Below are 23,055 nucleotides of genomic sequence, written 5' to 3'. Positions count from 1 at the left end.
TACAAGGTTTGTTTAAACCTAGGAACTTTCCTATGTAACTCACCACATGAACAGGTTAATGGAAGGAAAAATCCTATGATCATCTCAATAAGTGCACAAGTGTTTGATGGAGGTCAACATATATTCAAGATTAACATTCTTACCAAACTAGGATTGGAATAGAACTTCCTTTATTTCTCAGTGAACATGGTGAAATGTTAAAACTTTTCATTTCCTATCAGGAATAAGAACTTTGGTACATGAATCCCTATTCTGTTAACCCTGCACTGGCTGAGTCTCTCCATTGTTGTAAAATGAGAAAAGGAAAAAAAGCTGTAGTGTTCAAAAAAGCTAACAGCAGAAAAAAGCTGCTAGCATTCAAAATGATTTGATTGTGTATCATGAAACTTAGAAAGGATATAGAAACAACTTTTTGAAATTAACAAGCATATGTAGCAAGGTTGCTAGGGAGAATATCAATGTACAAATACATCTGCATATGAAAGCTCAACTGGAGTATAAAATTTCAGAAAATGATATAATTTTTAATAATGTCAAATACTTGGGAGAACCTTTCACAAATGATCTGCAAGATTTTTTGCAGCATGCTGTGAAAGTTTTTTGAAAAAATTTTAACAGTCAAATATCCAACATAACAACAGTGTGCATGTTTTTGGATCATCTTCCTTTACACTGGTGGGTTTCCATAGCCTGCAAGGTAAACCTAACTGTTGGGAACATTACATAGCCTAATTTGATTTAGATTACATTAAAAGCACACAAAGGACAGAGTTTTGGCTTCATAAGATTGACTTCCAAGCATATATTATACCAATGTTTATTAAACACACTACTCTTTCTACCAGTACTCAGAAACAAACAAAAAAAAAAACTGTTCACTTTTGGAGCACATGAAATGAGATGAACCTAGTAAAAGATGGTTTTAAGTATTAAGGGAAAATTGGATAAACTTTGTCTGAAAATTCAAACATCATCCAACAGAAAACCTCTAAGAAAGAAGATGAATTTGTAAGAAAAGTGCCATTTACATGCTTCAACTTGAAATAGTATGATGGATATAAGGTAGGTAAAACAGTAATGTCACATTTGTTCCTATTTACGTGAAGTAAATTGACAGGCCCGTGCTACCTTTGCTTTTTCTGTATCGTGCAGAAATGCAAAATGTTTTTGGGCTACTTTAGCCTTTATGTGATTTTTTAAGTAGAGTAATGATGCACCCCCAATTCCAGCTGTAGTCCTAGTGTAATTGTGAATAATGCCTTTGTCACTTTTGAATAAGTTTCAATTTGTATAATAGTTTATACAGACCCACTAGTTTTAAGTCAGTATCATAATTTTTGACAAGGAAATGTGAAGATTATATATAGCATACCTAATAAAATATAATTTTTTATAAAGAAAAGAAGACTAGGGAGAAGGAGAGGGAAGGAAAGGGAGAAGGGGAGAATTGAGAGAAAGAGAAAGATATCTAGACAAACCAAAAAACTTATGTTCCTAAAAGAAGTGCTTTTAAAAACTTTGCTGAGGAATAACTAACAAATATAAATATATACATTGAAAGAGTAGGAAAGGATGACTTCTATATATATATATACATTGTGGAATGATTGCCAAGGTAAATGTATATCATTAACCCATCCCTTGGCTTACATAGTTGACATTTACTTTTTGTGGTGAGAACGCTTTAGATTTATTTTCTCAATTTTCAAGTATACATGACCACGTTATTAACTAAAAGTAAAAGCTGAGGAGTGATATCTCTGAACCAATTTCTGAGTTTTTCCCATGGTATCTCCAATATTTCAGACATCCAGGTATAGCTGGGATATATTAAATAAAATAAGTCTTACTAGTATATTAACCATCTCATCTATATTTGGAAAATATTAGTTTACAGTTCAAGAATATCTGCACTTTCAATTATATAAAATATTATCTGTCAGCCTCTTGTTCATACTCCTTATCAGGTATACTTGGACTTCTTCCATAGTCTTTGGTTTATTTTAACTAATGGAATCTCTTCTTAAATGTCTTTCAATAGAGCCATCTTTCTGATTTACTGATTACATTAATTTTCCTTCTCTTTATCATTTATACTAATTATGTACCCTCTTCCTAATTCTGTTGTTCTCTTTTCTTTACCTTTTATGTGGATGGTCATACAATTTGTTATATTCAGTAATACATTTAAACTCTATGATCTTACCCTGAGTCCATTTAAGCCATGTTTAATAGGCTCCTGGAAGTTGTCAAAGAAACTATCTCTTAATGCAAATAGTCCAATTAAATGGTTCAGCAATGTAGACTTAAAAGTTCAGAAGACTAATTCAAGGTAATTCCCTTCCCTAGAAATCAAGTGCTTCATTTAAATCCAGAAGTCCCTTTCATTACTAGTGATAAATTTGGAAACATGTGAATTGCATTTTTTGAAATTTATAAATTTAAAAAAATATATTTTACTGATTATGCTATTACAGTTGTCCAATCCCCCCCCCCTTATTCCCTTGTACCCTGCACACACTCTCCAACCCGCATCTCCACCCCCCACCTTTAGTTCATGTCCATGGGTCGTACATATAAGTTCTTTGGCTTCTACATTTCTTATACAATTCTTAACCTCCCCCTATCTGTTTTCTACCTGCCATTTATGCTACTTATTTTCTGTACCTTTCCCTCTGTCTCCCCCTTCCCACTGCCATTCTCCTACTGATAACCCTCCATGTGATCTCCATTTCTGTGATTCTGTTCCTATTCTAGTTGTTTGTTTAGTTTTTTTTTTTTTTAGGTTCAGTTGCTAATAGCTGTGAGTTTATTGTCTTTTTACTGTTGATAGTTTTGATGTTCTTTTTCTTAGTTAAGTCTCTTTAACATTTCATATAATAAGGGCTGGGTGATGATGAATTCCTTTAACTTGACCTTATCTGGGAAATACTTTATCTGCCCTTCCATTCTAAATGATAGTTTTGCTGGCTAGTGTCATCTTGGATGTAGGTCCTTACTTTTCATGACTTGGGATACTTCTTTCCAGCCCCTTCTTGCCTGCAAGATTTCTTTTGAGAAATCAGTTGCTAGTCTTACGGGAACTCCTTTGTAGGTAACTGTCTCCTTTTCTCTTGCTGCTTTTAAGATTCTCTCCTTCATTTTAATCTTGGCTAATGTAATTATGATGTGCCTTGGTGTGTTCCCCCTTGGGTTTAACTTTGGGACTCTCTGAGCTTCCTGGACTTCCTGAAAATCTATTTCCTTTGACAGATTGGGGAAGTTTTCCTTTATTATTTGTTCAAATAAGTTTTCAATTTCTTGGTCTTCCTCTTCTCCTTTTGGCACCTGTATGATTTGGATATCGGAATGTTTAAAGATGTCCTGGAGGTTCCTAAACCTCTCCTCATTTTTTTTTTGAATTCTTGTTTCTTCATTCTGTTCTGGTTGAACGTTTCTTTCTTTCTTCTGCTCCAAACTGTTGATTTGAGTCCTGGTTTCCTCCCTGTCACTTTTGGTTCCCCGTAGATTTTTCTTTATTTCACATAATGCAACCTTCATTGCTGCCTGGGTCTTTTTTATGATGTTGAATTACCCAGTGAGTTCCTGGAGCATCCTGATAACCAGTGTTTTGAATTGTGTATCTGATAGGTTGGCTATCTCTTCATCACTTAGTTGTATTTTTTCTGGAGCTTTGTGTTGGGGTCCGCCCTGCCTGGTTTCAGGAAGCTGTAACCCCCTGTGGCTAAGGCTGAGTGGGAGACCTCCAGGCTAAGGAGAGAAAGCTTATCTCTCTGGCGGGAGTGCTGCCTGCTCCTTGCCTGGCCCCATTGTTTGGTCAGTTAGCCAAAGACGGGTAACATTTCTCAGAGGAGGATGAATCTAAGACAGGCACGATCATGTGGAAAGGCCCCCCAAATAAGAGACTCAGGGGGCTGTGGAAATGAGAGGGTGATCGACTCCTGTCCCTCAGCTTTGACAAAGCCTGAGTCCTTGTTCTGGCTGTGAGAAATCCAAATCTCCTGGCTGCCTTTGTCTCCTCTGCCCAACTGAAGTCTGCAGAAATAACAAGGGGCAGTGCTGTTCAGACTGGAGTCAGTGGACCCCCAGAGTAATTAGACCTGAGGCACAGAATATGCAAGATCCTGTGAAACCTGCTTGCTGGAGGATGCTCTTGAATTGGAATATGAAGGCACAAGCAAGAAACGAAACTAGCCTTTTAGGTTCTGTAGCTTTTAGGTGATAAAACCCCAAACTCAGCATGTGAGCCCTTTCAGCTCTTTGAAAGTTACCTACTCATTTGAGCTTCCATGCCAGACTGTAATCAACAAACTGTATCTGTGTTCTTAATAAAAGCCTGCTTGGGCGGGAAGGGAAGGCGCTCCCCCCTTGAGAGAGTGGCCATTCCATTCCTATTCCTCCACAGTAGTCCATGTGTACTTTTCTCATATCTCAATCATCTGCAGCGCTCACGGTTACCGCAGGCCGGTTAACAGCTTTGAACTGTTCTTTCATTTAGGCCATTTTTTTTTTGTCTCAGCATGCCTGTTGTTACATAGTAAGGGCTGAGTCTTAGGTTTCACCAGGCCGGGGCAACCCACATCACTACGTTTTGAAGCTGTATGTGGAGGAGGGGTCTGAGAGGGAATAGTGCCGCTTGCTCTGCTCTCTGCCAGTTTTCAGTCACTTCCTCCACTACCCACAATCAAATTGGGCCTTTCTGGTGCTGATTCCATGTGGGTGGGTTTGTATATGTTCTAGGACCTTGTGGGTCTCTCCAACAAACTCTCTTTTGAGTCTGGGAGCTTCTCCTGCTGCCTCCTCAACCCCCACAGGTGTTTTCAGTCAGAAGCTTTGAGGCTTTATTTCTCTGTGCTGGAACCCTGGGTTGCCTCGTCTGTCTTGTTCCCTAGTTGTTTCTCCCAGTTTATCTGCATGTGAATGTGGGACTGCCCTGTCTGTAAGCCATCGCCTCACCCAGTCTGCTAGCCGCTGCCTTGCTGCCAGTCCTCTCCACTCAACTGACCTTCTCTGCCCCTCCTGCTAGTCTGGATGAATGTTTCTTCTTTAACTCCTTGATTGTTGGACTTCAATACAGTTCAATTTTCTGTCAGTTCTGGTTGGTTTTTGTTTTTAAATTTGTTGTTGTCCTTCTTTTGGTTGTACAAGGAGGCATAGTGTGTCTACTTATGCCTCCATCTTGGCTGGAAGTTCATGAATTGCATTCTTAATAAATAACATACCTGCTATTGGCATGTACATATGCTCTAGATTTGGTAATATCTCTCCCTTGCCTTCCAGCTTGTCTCTGCCCTCATGTCCAGTCTTTAGCTGAGCCAATTCCTGGAGATCAGCCTCCAGGAGAGGCCTTTAAACAATTTTTCAGTTTGAGCAGTAAACATACTTAAGCTGAATATTCAGGAATTATTAAAGTTAGAGTCTTTGAACTTCCAATCTCATTAATTGATATTTCAAGGCAGAAATATGCCACATTTGATGTGATTACAATTAATTATATCACAGTGTTCACATGTTCATCAGGAACACTAACTCATTAAAATTGACACTTATGACAGTGAGCATGCTTAGCATAGGTGTCTTATTCACACCTACCCTGAGCATCAGTGATTACCTGCACTCTCTGTACTTGATCAGGCAGAGAAACTAAAAACTAGACTATCTCTTGCCACACTATAATTCAGTCACTTCTGTCTTCATTGGGAAAAGAAATAAAAATACAATTGTTTCTAAGAGCCAGAAGAATTCAGAATTTCAGAATCTAAGAACAGGTATCCATGTCCCATATAGAAAAAGAAACAACAACAGAGTGTTTACTCCTCATTTTGGTAGCTATGAAATCTTAGTTCAGATGTTAAATTTTGATTCAAAAAGGTAATTTATGACAAATAAGCCATAAAAATAGAGTATCTTTGTATTCTATATATTCTTTCTAACAATACTAGAGAATCCAAGAATCAGCGGTGAAAATTCATTTATTTGACTTGAATTGGCTATTTATATGAGTAAATATCTTTTTTTTGCAGTGGGGAGGGGGAGGGCTATTACGGGTGAGAGAAGGGGAAGGGTTGTCAAGGAACACGTATAAAGGACTTATGGACAAAGAAAACGGGGTGGAGGGATTGAATGTGGGATGTGGGGGTGGGTGGGTTGGGGAGAGTAATGAGGGGAAAATGGGTCAACTGTAATTGAACAACAATAAAAATGTTGATTTAAAAACAGCTTCTTCAATAAATGGTGTTGGGAGATCTGGAGGGATGCATGCAAAAAAAATGAAACTTGATCACCAACTTACCCCATACACAAAAATGAACTCAAGGTGGATAAAAGACTTAAATATAGGTTCCGACACCATAAAAGTCCTACACGTACAGGAGAACACAGGCAGGAAAAATTCATATATCTCATGTAGCAATATTTTCACTGATATGTCCCCTAGAGCAAGGGACATAAAGGAAAGAATAAACAAATGGGATCTCATCAAAATAAAAAGCTTCTGTATGGCTAAAGAAAACAGCATTAAAATGGGAAGAAAACCAACTATATGGGAAAACATATTTGCAAATGATACCTCAGACAAGGGTTTGATCTCCAAAATATATAAAGAATTCACACGACTCCACTCCAGGAAGACAACGCAATTAAAAAGTGGGCAAAGGATCTGAAGAGACAGTTTTCCAAGGAGGACATACAGAGGGTCCAGAGGAACACGAAAAGATGTTCAGTACTGCTAGCCATCAGAAAGATGCAAATTAAAACCACAGTGAGATACTACTTCACACCAGTGAGAATGACCATCATAAACAAATCAACAAACAAGTGTTGGAGAGGATGTGAAGAAAAGGGAACCCTAGTGCACTGGTGATGGGAATGCAGACTGGTGCAGCCACTGTGGAAAACAGTATGGAATTTCCTCATAAAACTAAAAATGGAACTGCCTTTTTATTTGGCAATTCCACTGCTAGGGTTAGACCCTAGGAATCCTGAAACACTAATTCAAAAGAATCTGTGCACTCCAATGTTCATAGCAGCACAATTTACAATAGCCAAGTGTTAGAAGCAACCTAAGTGCCCATCAGTAAATGAGTGTGTCAAAAATGTGGTACATTTACACCATGGAATACTATGCAGCAGAAAGAAAGAAGGAGCTCCTACCCTTTGCAATAGCATGGGTGGAACTGGAGAGCATTATGCTAAGTAAAATAAGCCAGGCAGTGAAAGATAAATACCATATGATCTCACTTACAAACGAAACCTAATCAACAAAACAAACAAGTAAGCAAAATACAGCCAGGTACACTGAAATAAAGAACAAACTAACAGTGACAAGAGGGGAGTGGGGAGAGGGATAATGGGGGACAGAAGGGGAATGGGGCAAGTCAGGGAACATGTATAAAGGACCCACGGGCATGGACAACATGGTGGGAATTGACTGTGGGAGTGGGGATGGGAGGGTGGGGCAGGGGAGAGCAATGGGGAAAAAGTAGGAAAACTGTAATTTAAAAACAATAAAAAATAAATTAACTAATTAAATAAAACAAAAATAAAGTTGGAGAAAAAGAAGTAGAGAAAGAGGACCCAAACAAATTAAATCATAAATGAAAAAAGAGAAGTTAATAACCGAAACCAAAGAAATACAAAGGATTATAATAAACTGATATGAACAACTATATGCAAACAAATCAGAGAATCTGGAAGAAGTGGATGAATTTCTAGAAACATACAATATTACTGAATCAGGAAGAAACAGAAAATCTGAGCACACTATTACAGCTAAGAAAATTGATGGTATAATAAAAAAAATTCCAACAAACCAAAGCCTTGGGCTGGATGGCTTCCCAGGTGAATTTTACCAAACATTCAAAGAAGAATTAACACCTATCCTTCTCAAACTATTCCAAAACTACTCAGGAGGAGCAAAAACTCCCAAGCTCATTATATGAGGCCAGGATTATACTAATTCCAAAACCAGATAAAGACACTAGAAGAAAGAAAAGTAGAAACCAATATACCTGATGAACACAGATGCAAAGATCCTCAACAAAATAGTAGCAATCCAAACTCAGCAGCCCATTAAAAAGACCATACTTCATGATCAAGTGGGATCTATTCTTGGGATGCAAGGTCCCACACCAACTAACGTGATACAGTGTCTACACAAAATGAAGCGTAAAAATTATATGATCATATCAATAGAAACAGCAGAAAAAGCATTTGACAAAATACAGTACTCATTTATGATAAAAACTCTCAGCAAGTGGGAATAAAGGGAACATACTCCAACATAATAAAGGTCACATATGACAAACCCAGAGCCATCATCATACTCAATGAGGAAACACTAAAAGTATTTTCCTTAAGCATGTAAAGTAAAGCATAGAGAATATAGTCAATAATATCACAATAACTATATATGGGTACTGGAAATATTGAGAGGAACACTATGTAAAGTATATGATTATCTAACCAGTAGATTGTACACCTGAAAACAATATAAAATAAAACTGAAAGGAAAAAATTTTTAAAAAGAATTTCTATAAGATCAAGAACAAGACAGGGATGTCCACTTTCAACATTTTTATTCAACATATTACTGGAAGACCTAGCCACAGCAATAAGAATAAGAAATAAAAGCCATTCAAATGGGAAAGAAAAAAATTAAAACTGTCAGTAATCTGCAGATGACAAGATACTGTATATAGTGAGCCATATAAAGATTCCACTAGAAAACTACCAGAACTGATAAATAAATTCAGTGTAGTAGCAGGATACAGAATAAATATTCAGAAGTCACTTGCATTTTTACATACCAATAACAAACTATCAGAAAGGGAAAGTAATAAAAACAATTGCACTTGCATTTGCATAAAAAATACCTAGGGATAATTTTAACCAAGGAATTATAAATTCTGTTCTTGGAAAATCACAATATACTGAAGAAAAAACTTAAAGAAATACAAGTAGATGGAAGAATATATCGTACTCATGGATAGGAAGAATTAACATTGTTAAAATGTCCACACTACCAAAAGCAATCTATAGGTTCAACAAAATTCCTATAAAAAAACCCAAAGGTGTATTGTGCGGAACAAGAACAAATAATCCAAAAATTTGTATGGACCCACAGAAGACCCCAAATAATCAAGCACAGAAATCTTGAGAAAGAATAGAGTTGAAGGTCTCACACTACCTGATATGAAACTATTACAAGGCTACAGTAATCAAAACAGCATGGTATCGGCATAAAAACAGACATATATATATAGATTAATGGGACAGAATAGAAAGCTCAGAAACAAACCCATGCTTATATGGTCAAGTAATATTTGATAAAGGAAGCAAGAACATACAATGGTGTAAAGATAGCCTCTTCAATAAATGGTGTTGGGAAAATTGGACAGGTACATGGACAAAAATGAAAGCTGAACAATTTCTTATACCATATTCACAAGAATAAACACAAAATGGTTCAAAGACTTAAGTGCAGGACTAGAAGCCATAAATTTCCTAGGAGGAGACACAGGCAACAAAATCTCTGACATTTCTATTAGCAATTTTTTTCTGATATATTGCTTCAGGCAAGGAGATATATGTATATCAGAAAGTAAAAAGTTTCTGCAGAGCACAGGATACCATCAACAATACAAAAAGGCAACCTATCAAGTGGGTGAATATATTTGTTAATGATATATCTCAAAAGGTGTTAATATCAAAAATTTATGAAGAACTTATACAACTCAACAGCAAAAGAAAAAAAAAAAGGATCCAATTAAAAATGGTCAGAGGACCTGAAGAAACAGTTATCCAAGCAAGCATATAGGTGGCCAACAGACCTATGGAAAGATAGTCAATGTTACTAATCATCTGAGAAATGCAAGTGAAAACCACAATGAGATATCACCTCACACCTGTCTGAATGGCTATCATCAATAAATCCACTAACAGTAAGTGTCGGTGAGGACGCGGAGAAAAAGAATCCCTCATGCACTGTTGTTGGGAATGAGGATTGGTGCGGCCACTACGGAAAACAGCATGGAGGGTTCTGAAATAATTACAAATGGAACTGCCTTAGTACATAACTGAAGAAATCCAAAACAGTAATTCGAAAGACTATATGCACCCCTATTTACAATGGCCAAGATATGGAGGCAACCCAAATGTCTATCAGTAGACAAGTGTATAAAAAAGCAGTGGTACATGTATACAATGGAATGTTTTTTGGCCATAGAAAAGAATAAAATATTAGCATTTGCGATGGCATGGATGAACCCAGAGGGTACTATGCTAAGTGAAATAAGCCAGTCAGAGAAAGACAAATATCATATGATTTTACTTATATGTGGGATCTAAAGAACAATGTAAATGAACAAACAAAACAGAAATAGACTCATTGTTACAGAGAACAGACTGATTGTACCCAGATGGGAGGAAGGTTGGGGGACTAGGTGAAAATAGTGAAGGGGATTAAGAAGTGCAGATTGGTAGTTACAAGATAGTCATGGCATTATAAAGTAAAGCATAGGGAATATATCCAATAATATTGTAATGACTATGTGTGGTGCTAGTTTGGTACTGAAACTGTTCAGGGGATCCTTTTTAAAGTACATGATCGTCCAACCTCTATGCTGTACACCTGAAATCAATATTAAATAGTACTGAATGTAAACTGTAATTGAAAAATGAATTGAAAAAATTTTTAAAAATTAAAATTAAAAAGCCCATACTTTTCTGAAGGAGTAACTGTGTGCCTTTGTGAAACAATGATAAATCTTAAGTAGTGACACCAGTCCCCTACTGCAGCAACCCCAAACTTACTATGTTAAATTATCTAGTTATATTCAGGTGCAAAGGCCCTGTATGTAATGTTCCATAAGTGAGTCTCATTCAGTAGAAAATAGCAAAGATAACAGTAAATTATTAGTGATAAACAGCAAAATTTCTGTCTTACACTTGAGAGTAAAGTACACTTGAGAGTACAGCTGATGGAAAGAAATTAACGGACTTTGTCATCAGTCATGTCATGAAACCTCTTTACAGAAAATAGCTAAAATAATCTGTAGCCTGGATTATGTAAATAATTCACTGCCAATGTGTTTTGAAAATAATATATAGCTAAAAGCAATAATTTCTGTTTCCTAATAATTGGAAGATACTTTCCTTTTCATAATCTTGAAAGTATTTAAACATTTTAAAATATTTAAGGTCACTTAAAAGTCATACACCTACTACCTATATGCCAGTATTCTGAATAATTCAGCTTTTATCAAACCTACCATATTAAAATATCAGTCAAAGACAACAGTGGCTATCATTCACTGAGCTCCTTTGTGAAGCTCTATTGTGCTCCACTGAACTGCATCTATTCCTGAGTCAGTAGTCAGCTACCTTGCAGTTCAGACACACTTGAGTATTTAGCATTTAAAAATAATTCCTCACCCAAGGATATGTTTTTATTGATTTTTTAGAAAGAGGAAGTGGGGGGAGAGAGATAGGTAGATAGTAAGAGAGAAACAGTGATCAGTTGACTGCTGTATGTGCCCTGACAACAGGGAAAATGAAAACATCAATGAGATACAACTACACACACATCAGAAGGACAAAATCCTGACCACTAACATTACCAAGTGCTGATGCAAATGTGGAACAAAAGGAACTGTCACTCATGGATAGTGGGAATGCACAATGATGTAACCACTTTGGAAGACAGTTTGGCAGTTTCTTTTTTTTCTTTTAAAACATTTTGATTTGTTTATTTTTCATTAATTTTTTTGCAGTTTTTAAAAGGAAGATTTATTTGACAAATTTCACTTAGTGTAATACAGCTAAAAGGAACTCACAATGCAATGAAAGACATAAATCAAGGCCTTGAAATTTCATACAAACACCAACACCAAAATCCTAAAGTATTGATATTGTGCTCAAATATTCCCCATTAACTTAAAAAAAGCTTAACCTTATGTGCCTTAGAAGTTATTAAATGAAAACTAGAATTAACAAACATGCCAAATGTTTCACTTTTAATTGTAGATATAGCTCCTATGTTGAGCTTTCCAAAAAAAAGCTTGCTTTTCAACATGCTTCTAAACACTGTTCAAGATAATGTGGTACAAGAGCAACATTGAACATAATTCAACTGCTTTAACCTAAATATACTTACTGCTTAAGTACATCCTACAATAAAATTAACTTGAGAAAAGCTAAAAATTGTTTAACAGGTATAGTTTACTCAACTTAGTTGTTACATCCTAGATGATATTTGTGTTAAAAAATACGTAAGTCTTTAGAACAATCCTGATTTCCATTTAAAGCATAAACCACAGTCTGGTATTGCAAAACTGTTAAGCTTAAGTTTCATTTTTTTTTTCATTAAAGTAATATTGACCAATAGTCAGTGACAAGAATCAATTACACTCCCCATCCGCCACTCATACTGGACATGCTAGACATCCTTCCCGTTCTGTTCACTCAAAAATATGGAATGCTTCATGAATTTGGGTGTCATCCTTGTGTAGGGGAGATGCTAATCTTCTCTGTATCATTCCAATTTTAGTATATGTGCTGCCGAAGCAAGCACTATTTTTTACTGCATTTTTAAATTGTTGTTCAAGTAAAGTTGTCTCCATTTTCTCCCCACCACTTTTCCCCACCCCACCCACCCCCATCTCCACCCCTCAATCCTTCCCCCCTTTGGCGGTGTCCATGGGTCCTTTGTACATGTACCTTGAAGACTCTTCCCCTTCTTGCCCCCATTATTCCCCTCCTCATTCCCCCTGGTCACTGTTAGTTAGTTCTTTATTTCAATGTCTCTGGTTGTATTTTGCTCACTTGTTTGTTTTGTTGATTAGGTTCCACTTATAGGTGAGATCATATGGTACATGTCTTTCACTGCCTGGCTTATTTTACTTAACATAATGCTCTCCAGATACATCCATGCTGTCATGAAGGGTAGGAGATCCTTCTTTCTGCTTCACAGTATTTCATGGTGTAAATGTACCACATTTTTGACACACTCATTTACTGATGGGCACTTGGGTTACTTTTAACACTTGGCTATTGTAAATTGTGCTGCTATGAACATCGGGGTGCATAGGTTCTTTTGAATTGGTGTTTCAGGGTTCTTATGGTCTAATCCCAGCAGTGGAATTGCCGGGTCAAAAGGCCATTGCAGTTTTAGTTTTTTAAGGAAATTCCATACTGTTTTTCACAGTGGCTGCACTAGTCTGCATACCCGCCAACAATGCACTAGGGTTTCCTTTTCTCCACAACCTCACCAGCACTTGTTGTTTGTTGATTTGTTTATCAGGGCCATTCTGACCAGTGTGAAGTGGTATCTCACTGTGGTTTTAATTTGCATCTCTCTAATGGCTAGTGATGCTAGTTTGGCAGTTTCTTACAAAACAAAACCTACTCTTACCATAAGATCTAATAATTGTTCTCCTTGGATATTTACCCAAAGGGGTTGAAAATGTATGTCCACACAAAAGCCTGGACACTGATATTTATAATAGCTTTATTCATATTCATCAAAACTTGGAAGCAATCAAATATCCTTTAGTAGGTAAATAGACAAAAACCACTTTCTTAATCCAGACAATGTAATATTATTCTGTGCTAATAAGAAGTGAGCTATCAAGCCATGAAAAACATGGATACAACTTAATAGAATCTTACTAAGTGAAACAAGCCAATCTGAAAAACTTACATACTGTGTGATATATATAGGGAAACATTTTGGCAAATGTTGGCAAAGGCAATACTATGCAGAAATAAAAAGATCAGTGATTGGCAGAGGTTAGAAATGAGAGAGGGATGAATAGGCATAAAGTGGAGGATTTTTAGGGCAATGAAACTACTCTGAATGATACTATAATGATAGATAGATGTCATTATACGTTTGCCAAAACCTATAGAATGTACAACACCAAACATCAACAATAATGTGCCAATGTATAAACACTGAGTATAAGTAATGTACCACTGTAGTGTGGGATATTAATAATGGGTGAGTCTATGCATGTGTAGAAGCAGGGATATATAGAAAATCTCTATACTTTCTACTCAATTTTCAAATGAAGCTAAAGCTGCTATAAAATACAAACCAATTTTGTAAAAAGGCATATGCTGAAGAATTTTATCTTTATTGTGCATTTATTTGATTGTTCAAAGAATATTGACAGGATTCTGTTTTTAGAAAATTCCTAATGGAAGCACTGTAAGGAACAGACAAGATTGGTGGAGGTAGGTCTCCTCTTCCATGTAACAGATAGCATGAACTGTTGCATTTGTCATTGCTAAAATACTTCTCTGGAGAATTCTTTAAATATTTCATGAAAAGCCTCTATGCCCTTTCTGGGACACTGGGATGTTGCCTGTTTGACGCTTTTAGCAAAATTACTCATGCTGGTATTTTTAATATGTTAGATAAAAATAAATTTACTAAATAGGGAACTTATATGCAGGAGCCATGAAAAAGCTAGTCCTGGGCACAAATAAATATTGTCAATTATGACGATCAAATGCCAAGGTGAGTATTAAAAAGTTAAGGTGCAAATTTTAAAAATTTTCTCATTATATTTTGTCCTATAATTCACTGTGATCCATTATTGTCAACATTGTCTGTTATTGAGTCTTTTAGCCAAGATATTCAGTGTTCAGATAAACTGAAATGAAAAAGTTCCTCCCATTCTGAAATCACTTTGCTATAGCAATCCTACATTTGTCATGACATCTTTCATACCCCTTTCCTGAAAATGTACTAGGGAGTACTTAGTGTTAGACCATTCCACTAGGGCTGAATTTGAGTGATGGCACCATGTGATATGGGTGTGGTCCCACTGGAGGATTTATTTTGGAACACAGAGGAATGCAACTTTACCAGAACCTATGGGAACAGAGAATTGACTTTCCAACAGTGAAGAAACTGTTGTAGAACGTGCAGCGTAGATGGATTATAGAGACTATAGAGCACACTCCTGCTCATGTGGAGGCGTATTTGGCAACTGATCATCAAACAGAAATGTACATCACCCCACTTTGACTATGATTATATTAATAGTTGACATGAACCTGTAGTGTGAGATTATTGTGCAAGGGAAAATATATATCATAAAGTGGTAGCAGTGTTGCAGGAAACAGTTTAAAATATATAGCAGTGATAGAGGAAAGGCAATATGTTTTCTGTATTTCAAGGCAATTATAAAATGTGAGGTACGTAAAACAATGTTGTGCAAGAAAAGACAATAATTAGTGAGATATATGAGAGTAGTTACTGAAGATGAGCTGAAGTATCCAATTTTAACTATAATTGAGATGAGTAAAAAACAGCAGAACCCAGTAACTTAGCCTGGGGTATGTTTACCAGTTTGCACAATGTAAATGTCAAGGTCAAATTCCTGAAAGATAAAATGATGTCCAAATGAGTCAATGTTCTTATTGTGCAAACAGATGAAGAACCAGAATTCAGGAGGCCTGGACCAGTCTTCCTATCAACCAGTCCTCACATTCAGGTTATCAGTGGATCTGTTTTTGCATTACCATGCGCCCCTAGGGAGACAGAAGGACACTGGTGGTGACATCCTGTCACGAACCCAAAATTGACAGCAGGTGCCCAAAAGGCCAGGTAGGAGAGAATTCCCTAAGGAATGAATGGGGAAGAAGCAGAAAGGAGAACAGGGAGGGAATGATGACTGCAAATGATTGAAACAACTAAGAACAGCGGAAACATACCTTGTCTTTTCATACATGGAGTCCATCAACCATGCCTACAAACACCAACTGCTGCCCTCTGAAGAGAGCGACAATACCTCAGGGCACGTCTATTTGAATGGGTACATGTGGCATTTCAACATGAGTTATGACTTTTGGGTATGTGTGTTCACCATCTGCAGTAGAGTGAGAACATCTGAGGGTGTGGAGTTCCTGGTGAGAATCTGACAGAATGGGACTAGTATTTTTCTCAGAGAACAGAGCAATGCCCCCTCACCCTACACTGTTGCTCCACCCTCTCCCTGGGCTTTTACTAAAGCAGACACACACATAAGAATGTGGAATGTCATTCACTGGGCCAGTTGTCAGCCTTCTGGTTGAGTTGGCTTGAGGCGTAGGCTTAGGTTCAAGGATGAAGCAAGATCTCTTTGACTCTAATTCTGCTTCTTACCACTAGCTGACTCCCAATGTGCAAGGATGGCAGAGCCCAAAATCTTCAGTGAAAAGAAAGGAAGACAGAGTAATGTGGCAGTACCCAACTGTCACAAGTAGGCAATGGCTCAGCTTACTACTTATTATAGTAAGACAGAAAAATTTATGGACGTGTCCTACATGCATGGGTGTTACCTTTCAGTGCACAGTGGTACTGCTCACTGTGCTCTGGAATCTGGCCTATTGCACCAGTCTTCCTTCTAAGGGAGGAGTGAGGAGAGGGCTTGGGAGAAGGGAGTTTTCTGTGGCGTGAAGATTAGTGGAAAGAGAAGCCTGACTCCACTTCCAGTGACACAGAACCATGGGTACAAACTGATTTGATCATAGAAAAAGTAAGTCATGTGTAAAAATTGATTTTGCTATTAAAATCTCAAATGTACCAATTCTGGAAACTCTTAAAATGTGGGCCTTTTGAGGAAAACAAATGTGAATTCACAAAAGTGAATTTTCATTAGAAAATGATGAAGCAGTAAAATTTAAAATATAAATGCTGAAAATTTAAAAACTTTTAATCACAGCTTTGTGCAGTGGCAGTATGGTAGCCAATGAGGTTTATCCGAGGCAAAATTATTGCTAAAAACTTTTAATCGCAGTATAAATTGATCCCATGGTTTGGTTTACAAGATATATCTATATTTACAAAATGTAAAGGGGTGAGGTTATATAGATTTAAAAGCAAAAGATAGCTAATTCAAACATTTATTAAAATATGTTAATTGTTAACAATACGAAGCCTTACTGCCAGGTCTGAGTGTTCATGGGAAGGGCACTAAGGCTGGCCTCCACATGCTTGAGCCCAGGGGCAGGTCAACAAATGTCCCGAGTGCCCTGAAATCTACCTTCACCTGCATCCACTTGTGTCCACCTGCTGGTTGCCTGTTAGGCTCAGTCCCTGAAAGAACCTCTGTTGATACTCGAGTTGCATGAGGTGGGTTCTCAGTGAAACACCAGGTAGGGGCCAGTGGTGTTCACCAGACTAATATAGATTCAAACTTGTTGCCAGTCCTGGGTCTGAGGCAACTCAGTGAAAGTCCCAGAATACACTAGGACTAGCTGCCCCTTCTGGGTACTCTCAGACTTTTGTAATGGGACAGAATCTCAAGGAGTCATTACTGTGAGGCCAGCAGAGTTTATCAGGCCCAAACAGGACAAGATTTGGCCCTGTGAAGAGGGCTTTTCACTGGCCAGATGTGAAAGGAAAAAATGGCCTGTTCTCGGGTGAAACAACTCACTTTGTTCCAGAGATGGCTGGACCTTAAGGACAACCTGAGCTACACAGGGCAGGGCCTCTGGGAGTCTAGAGAGTGGGGGGAGTGGATCTCCTGTGAAGGGTAGGTGCCTGTTAGGCTCATTGAAGATGCAGTGAATGATCACAGCCCTAAAGCCACACAACTCAGTCACTGACACCCCCTAAGTCTGCCTGGATCTCTATACACCACACCCAGACAACCAATTCCTCAGTAGGGCCTGAGATCCACAGCGAGGGGTGGCAGGTAGTTGGGAGGGTAGGGTGATAGTGAGTTGTGAGGATGGGACTATGACATTCCCTCAGGCTGATGCCTTAAGGAGGGGAGTGATATACCAAATAAAGAGGGCATCTGTGGTGTTGAGAGGAACCTAGCACAAGTACCCCAGCAGCCATTCCTCTACATCTCTGGTGCCACAAATCCCAGTCTCTATTCACATGACTTCAGTTGGCCCCACTCTTTCTATGCAGAACCCATGGGGAATGGCTGGACCTTCAAGAGATATAGTCTGGGTCTCTAGAAAATTGCTTCAAGTATAAGAAAGACAATCTGAAGAGAAGACAAAATATTTGTAACTTATATATCTGGCACAGGACTTTTATCTACAATACGTAAAAAATACTTACAACTGAGTAACAAAAAGATGCATATCCAAATAAAAATGGGCAAAGGATTTTAATAAACACTTCTCAAAAGATGATATACAAATGGCCAATAGGCACAAGAAAAGATGCTCAAGATCATTAGCCATTAGGAAAATGCAAATCAAAACCACACTGAGATACCACATCACACCCACTAACTAAGATGTCTAAAACATGAAAAGATGGATGATAGTACATGTTGGCAAGGATGTGAAGAAACGGGAATCTTATCACATCTCTGATGGAATTGTAAGATGCTACGGTAACTCTGGGAAAGAGTTTGGAAGTTCCTCAAAGAGCTGAACATAGAGTTACTTTATCACTCAAGAGTTCCACTCCTAGATATCTACTGAAGCGAACCAAAAACATATGTCAAGCGAAAACGTGTATGAGAGTGTTCATAATGCCTTATTCACAATAGCCCAAAAGTGGAAGCAATCCAAATGTCTGCAAACTGATGAACAGAGAGACAGAATGTGGAATATCCAAAAAAAAAAATAAAATATTATTTGACATTTAAAGGAATGAAGTATCGATACATGCTACAACATCGATTCATCTAGCAAGCATCATGATCAGTGACACGAGCCAGTCAAAACAGGCCACCTATTGTATAATCCCATTTATACGAAATATTCACCATATGCAATAAATTAGAGGTTTCCAGGAGCTGGAGGAAGGACAGGGCTAGGAAGTACTTTAATACACACTGGGTTTCTTTTGAAAGACAAGCTGTTCTTAAATTACACTGAGGCAATAGTTGCAAAGCTCTGTGAGTATACCAACATCCACGGCACTGTGCACTTTAAGGGTGACTTTTACAGTGTTTGAATTGTATCTCAAAGAAGTTTTAAATAAAGAGAAAAGAATTTCTGAAAACATCCAAAATGTTCCTAATACATTGCTAGGTTTACATACATATATGCACGCATATATGCCAGTATAAAAATGACAGAGTTGTCTTTAAATTATTTACAAAACAAATAAATGTAAAGGTTTCTAGTAGGAAATAATATGGGGCAGAAACCTCAAAAGCAACCTCTCCACCAGATGAACAATGGTTTACACCAAAATGTCAAAACTAGGTTATTCCTCAGGTTCGCCCTTCGTAACTGGTTCTAAATCTGACTCACACAGATCTGCTTGCTTTCCGATCCTGTTCTCCATCTCTCTTATTGACAATGTGTGTGTGCAACCTGGCGTGCTTCAGTAAGATTTTGTTTGTTGTTTGAGCGATCTTCAGTACTTTTCTGTTGTCCGTAACCAAACATACTGATTCCTCAGAGGGTGGCCAATGTAACTGTTCATTATAACCATAAAGAGAAAAGACTATTTTATTTTATTTTATTTTATTTTTGGATCACTTTATTGAGGTCTGGTTAACATACAAACAGCTGTACATATTTACTCTGTACAAGCTGATCTAAAACTTTTCTTAGAAAATGCACAAAAGAAGGAAAAGAAAGGCCAAAGCCATAACCTAGAACATGTTAACCTGTAGAGGACTTCAGAGGAAGAGGAGTCAAAAGAGAAAAAAATGAGTCGCAGAATAAAATACACACAGGATGGAAGAAAAACTGGAAGAGGGTGGTTTTATGAAATCCAGAAGACTGCAAGAAAAAGGAAGTAGACCGGATGTTCAATGCCACTAAAAAGTTAAACAGTGGCCGGGGCATGATGTTTTGATTTGACATCATGCAGGTTATAGGAGAGCAAGAAAAAAAAGCATTTTAGAGGACAGGAGGGGATGCAAGACCTGCTGGAGGGGAAGGTAAAAAAGTGGGGACAACTCATTTCGACAAGTTATCGTGAACGTTTTGCTGTGAAGGGCAGCCGGCATACGGAACAATAATTGGTAGGGAGGTGTCATCAAGGGAAGGTATTCGTTTAAAATGGAGGATAGTGGAGCATGATTGTGTGCTTATGGGAATCAGCACCAGAGCAAGAGGATATGAAGACCAAGAGAAAGAATGGCCACTGGCAAGGGTTAAATTTTTAAAGGGGGAGAATGAAGATTAGATCGACTGGATGTGCTGGTTTTGTTAAGATGATGACCCACCTGCCGCTCGCGTCATACTCTTACTAAGGACATGCCGATGCCTACAGCCTTGTGGATGGCCAAGTTGAGAATGAGGGATTAGCAAAGAGTAATGGCCAGAGGATGAGGGAATGAGGCCCGAAGTCCATGCGATCCAGAACGTGCACTGAAGCTCAATTTAGCCTGACCAATTTAAAATTGAGAAATCTGTTGGTCAGGGGTTATTGTGTCTGTGTGTCTTTGTATGTTCCACGAGGGGTGGAGGGGTGGATAGATGCACTGTCAGGAAAAAAAAAAGAAATGCGCACAATGAGGCAGATTCACGGAGGGGACTTTCTCCTTTCCAGGGTTGGGGAAGGAAAGCAAAGTCCTCAAGACATAGAAGATAAGCTATGAACAGAGATAGACCCAGAATGGGATCTCCCCAAAGGCCTTAACTTTGGGGGGAAGCAGAAGATGGGTGACTTTCCCTGCTCTCTGGAACATTGCTGTTTAGCCACCATTTCCTGGTCATTTTGTTCCGTATCATAATTCCTTCGTTACCTTTTGCCTGTTCTTAAAATCTGTTGCTCCCATAAAGTCCAAGAGTGGTGTTGGAGAAGATTTAAAAGAGCAGGGCATTGAGGAAAGCATTGCCTTCCTTGCATTACTGTTCCTTTTGGTCTTACTCTGGGGGACTCTGCTCCTGCACATTCATTCAGACAGAGACCAGCATCCAAGCAGGTCTCGGATCTCCCGAGAGATGTGTTGAGACACAGAGTGCCTGGCGGGTGGATACTGGCAATGGATCAGAGGCCAAATGCCTTTCTAAAACCAGACTGGGTGTCTGAAGAGGATGCCGAGGTCAGGAGAATGTGCAATCTTTAGGTTCTGGCCAGTGCAGGTTTTTCAGCTGAAGGAGAGATGATACTGCTTAGATTTTGGGGGGCTGAGAAGTTCCAGTATATGGGAAATGGCAGGCAGATGGGACCCAGGAAGCAAGTGAGGCTGGACAAATGGACTTCCAGAGGCAATTTACAATACTGGGATGAGAAGGGAACAGTAGATGCAGACATACCCCCAACTTTTGAGCTGCTTGTACTCACAAAATGGTGCCCAGGGAGGTGTCTCATGTCCTGCTTGTCATCTTGCCTATGTGGCCTCAGAAACGGGAGAAAGTGCAAAGTAGGAAGTTTGTGACTTAGCACATGGGGTATGGAACTGATGTCTTCTTAGTTCTGCAGTTTGTTTGCTTGTTTGTTTAATCAGGAGACTGGCAGAAACCTCCCTCCTGTGAGTCTCCCCAAGGCCTTTGTAAAACAGGGGTGGGGCAGGAGGTGGAAGCCCTATTAACTGTTCTCATGGTCTGGGTAGAGGTCTCCCAGGCTGAAGAGCAGAGGAGGGAGTTGTCCGCAGTAGGGAGCCCCTACTGCGGATCACGGAACTTTTCTGGGAGCAGCGCATCTGAAATCTGGTTGGAACTGAGGTTTGTGTCAGAAAACTGGAAGCCCCCAGAATGTGATCGAGGCTACAGGGTGGGAACAGGGGAAATGGGTTGGATAGCAGTACATGGAGTCCATGGGCATGGTTTGAAGGTAAACCAAAGTGTTGGTAAGGAGGTGGCTAGGGCACAAGCAGCCTAGGTCTCCCGACCACGTAGGTGCATTGTGAAGGCATAGAAATTCTAGCTTTGTGCTGGGCTGCTCTATGATTTCTGCCCTCCTCCGCCAGGCAGTGGGCGCAGGGCAAGGTGGAAGTCAGCATGTGCTTTCTAATTCCCTGCATAGGGGCTTGGGTACCTCAGCAGAAGACAGAGCACACACATTTCTTTACCTTTCTGTGCGTCTCATGCATAATTACTAGACATGACAGGAAATAGATACCGTAGGTTACCATGGGAACTACAGCTAAGTGATGCGTTAGAGTGTGGGAGAAAAAGCAGAGGTGGTTCTGATAGAGAGGCCCTTGGGAGAACAGGTTTGAGCAAAACACTCCCATTGAAAGAATTCACAATGTCCACAGGTACGGCGGTACTTGTGATTATTATTACACACAAATCATACACGTACACACACGCGCGCTTCATTCTCTGCATCATGCTGGTCAGCACATAGGATGCTTGCAGAGTCAGGCTGTGCTATGACCACGTCAACATATGTCATCAACCCTCACATCTTTCCACTCTCCTTCCTCCCTCCCTCACCCCTACCTGCATTGTCTTTCAGTTTCTCCACCCTCTGTTTTCCCTCCTCGTCACGTCTTCTCTCCCTGCTTAGATTTCATCATGGCCCTTCCTTGTTCTGCCCTCTTTTCCTTCCTCTTTCTCTTTATACTTTGTTCTTCCTCTCATCCTCCCTCCCCAGCCCCTATCCACCTTCTTAATGGAGTGGCTAAGAATGAATTCATTCGATTACAATAGGCCTAATACGAACCATGAATATGGAACCCTCAGCCTCGTGCGTCAGTGCAATCACAAAATTAATTTCAGACATCACTGTTTCATTGCAAATTATGATAAGTGATGTGAAATTAAGTGACAAGGAGCCGTGGGTGTGAACAATAAGGGAACTAATTCCATGCTGAGCTCAGTAAAGGAAGTGTCATTGGGATTTGCTTTTCTGCCATCCAGCATCCTCTTACTGCCAGGTAACTGCCTTCCCTTTTACACCAGGGATAACTCCCATCTTCCATTGTTTGCAGCAAGATGCGACTCTCACCTATGGTGTCCTGCCCTCCACTAACCAAGGAGTGACCATGGAGTCCGACTGAATGCCCACGCCTTGCGATATGAGGGACAAACAGACCTCAACATGGTGAGGAGCTGTTTCATCTTGTCAGTGGACTTTGTTCCTGCTACCGAGTTCCCCAGGGACAACTTTTTCATGGCCTTTATCCATTCTCTTCCTCATTCTTTCCTCTTCCCTGCCTTTCTGCTCCCTGGCTCCTGGCTAGA

General features: G+C 39.0%; 1 non-coding gene and 1 pseudogene across 1 annotated transcript; one reads left to right on the top strand and one right to left on the bottom strand.

The window, feature by feature from the left end:
* Window positions 1–12,464: 12,464 nt before the first annotated feature.
* LOC114505788 lies at window positions 12,465–12,571 on the bottom strand. The gene has a single exon (XR_003685260.1). It is a non-coding gene; the product is annotated as a U6 spliceosomal RNA (small nuclear RNA).
* Window positions 12,572–16,710: 4,139 nt separating this feature from the next.
* LOC114505774 lies at window positions 16,711–16,842 on the top strand (annotated as a pseudogene).
* Window positions 16,843–23,055: the final 6,213 nt, after the last annotated feature.

The sequence above is a fragment of the Phyllostomus discolor genome, chromosome X (genome assembly GCF_004126475.2).
Source record: "Phyllostomus discolor isolate MPI-MPIP mPhyDis1 chromosome X, mPhyDis1.pri.v3, whole genome shotgun sequence".
In the NCBI taxonomy this organism is placed as follows: Eukaryota; Metazoa; Chordata; class Mammalia; order Chiroptera; family Phyllostomidae; genus Phyllostomus; species Phyllostomus discolor.
The sequence above is the reverse complement of the archived record's forward strand: the minus strand, read 5'-3'. Positions and strand labels throughout refer to the sequence as shown.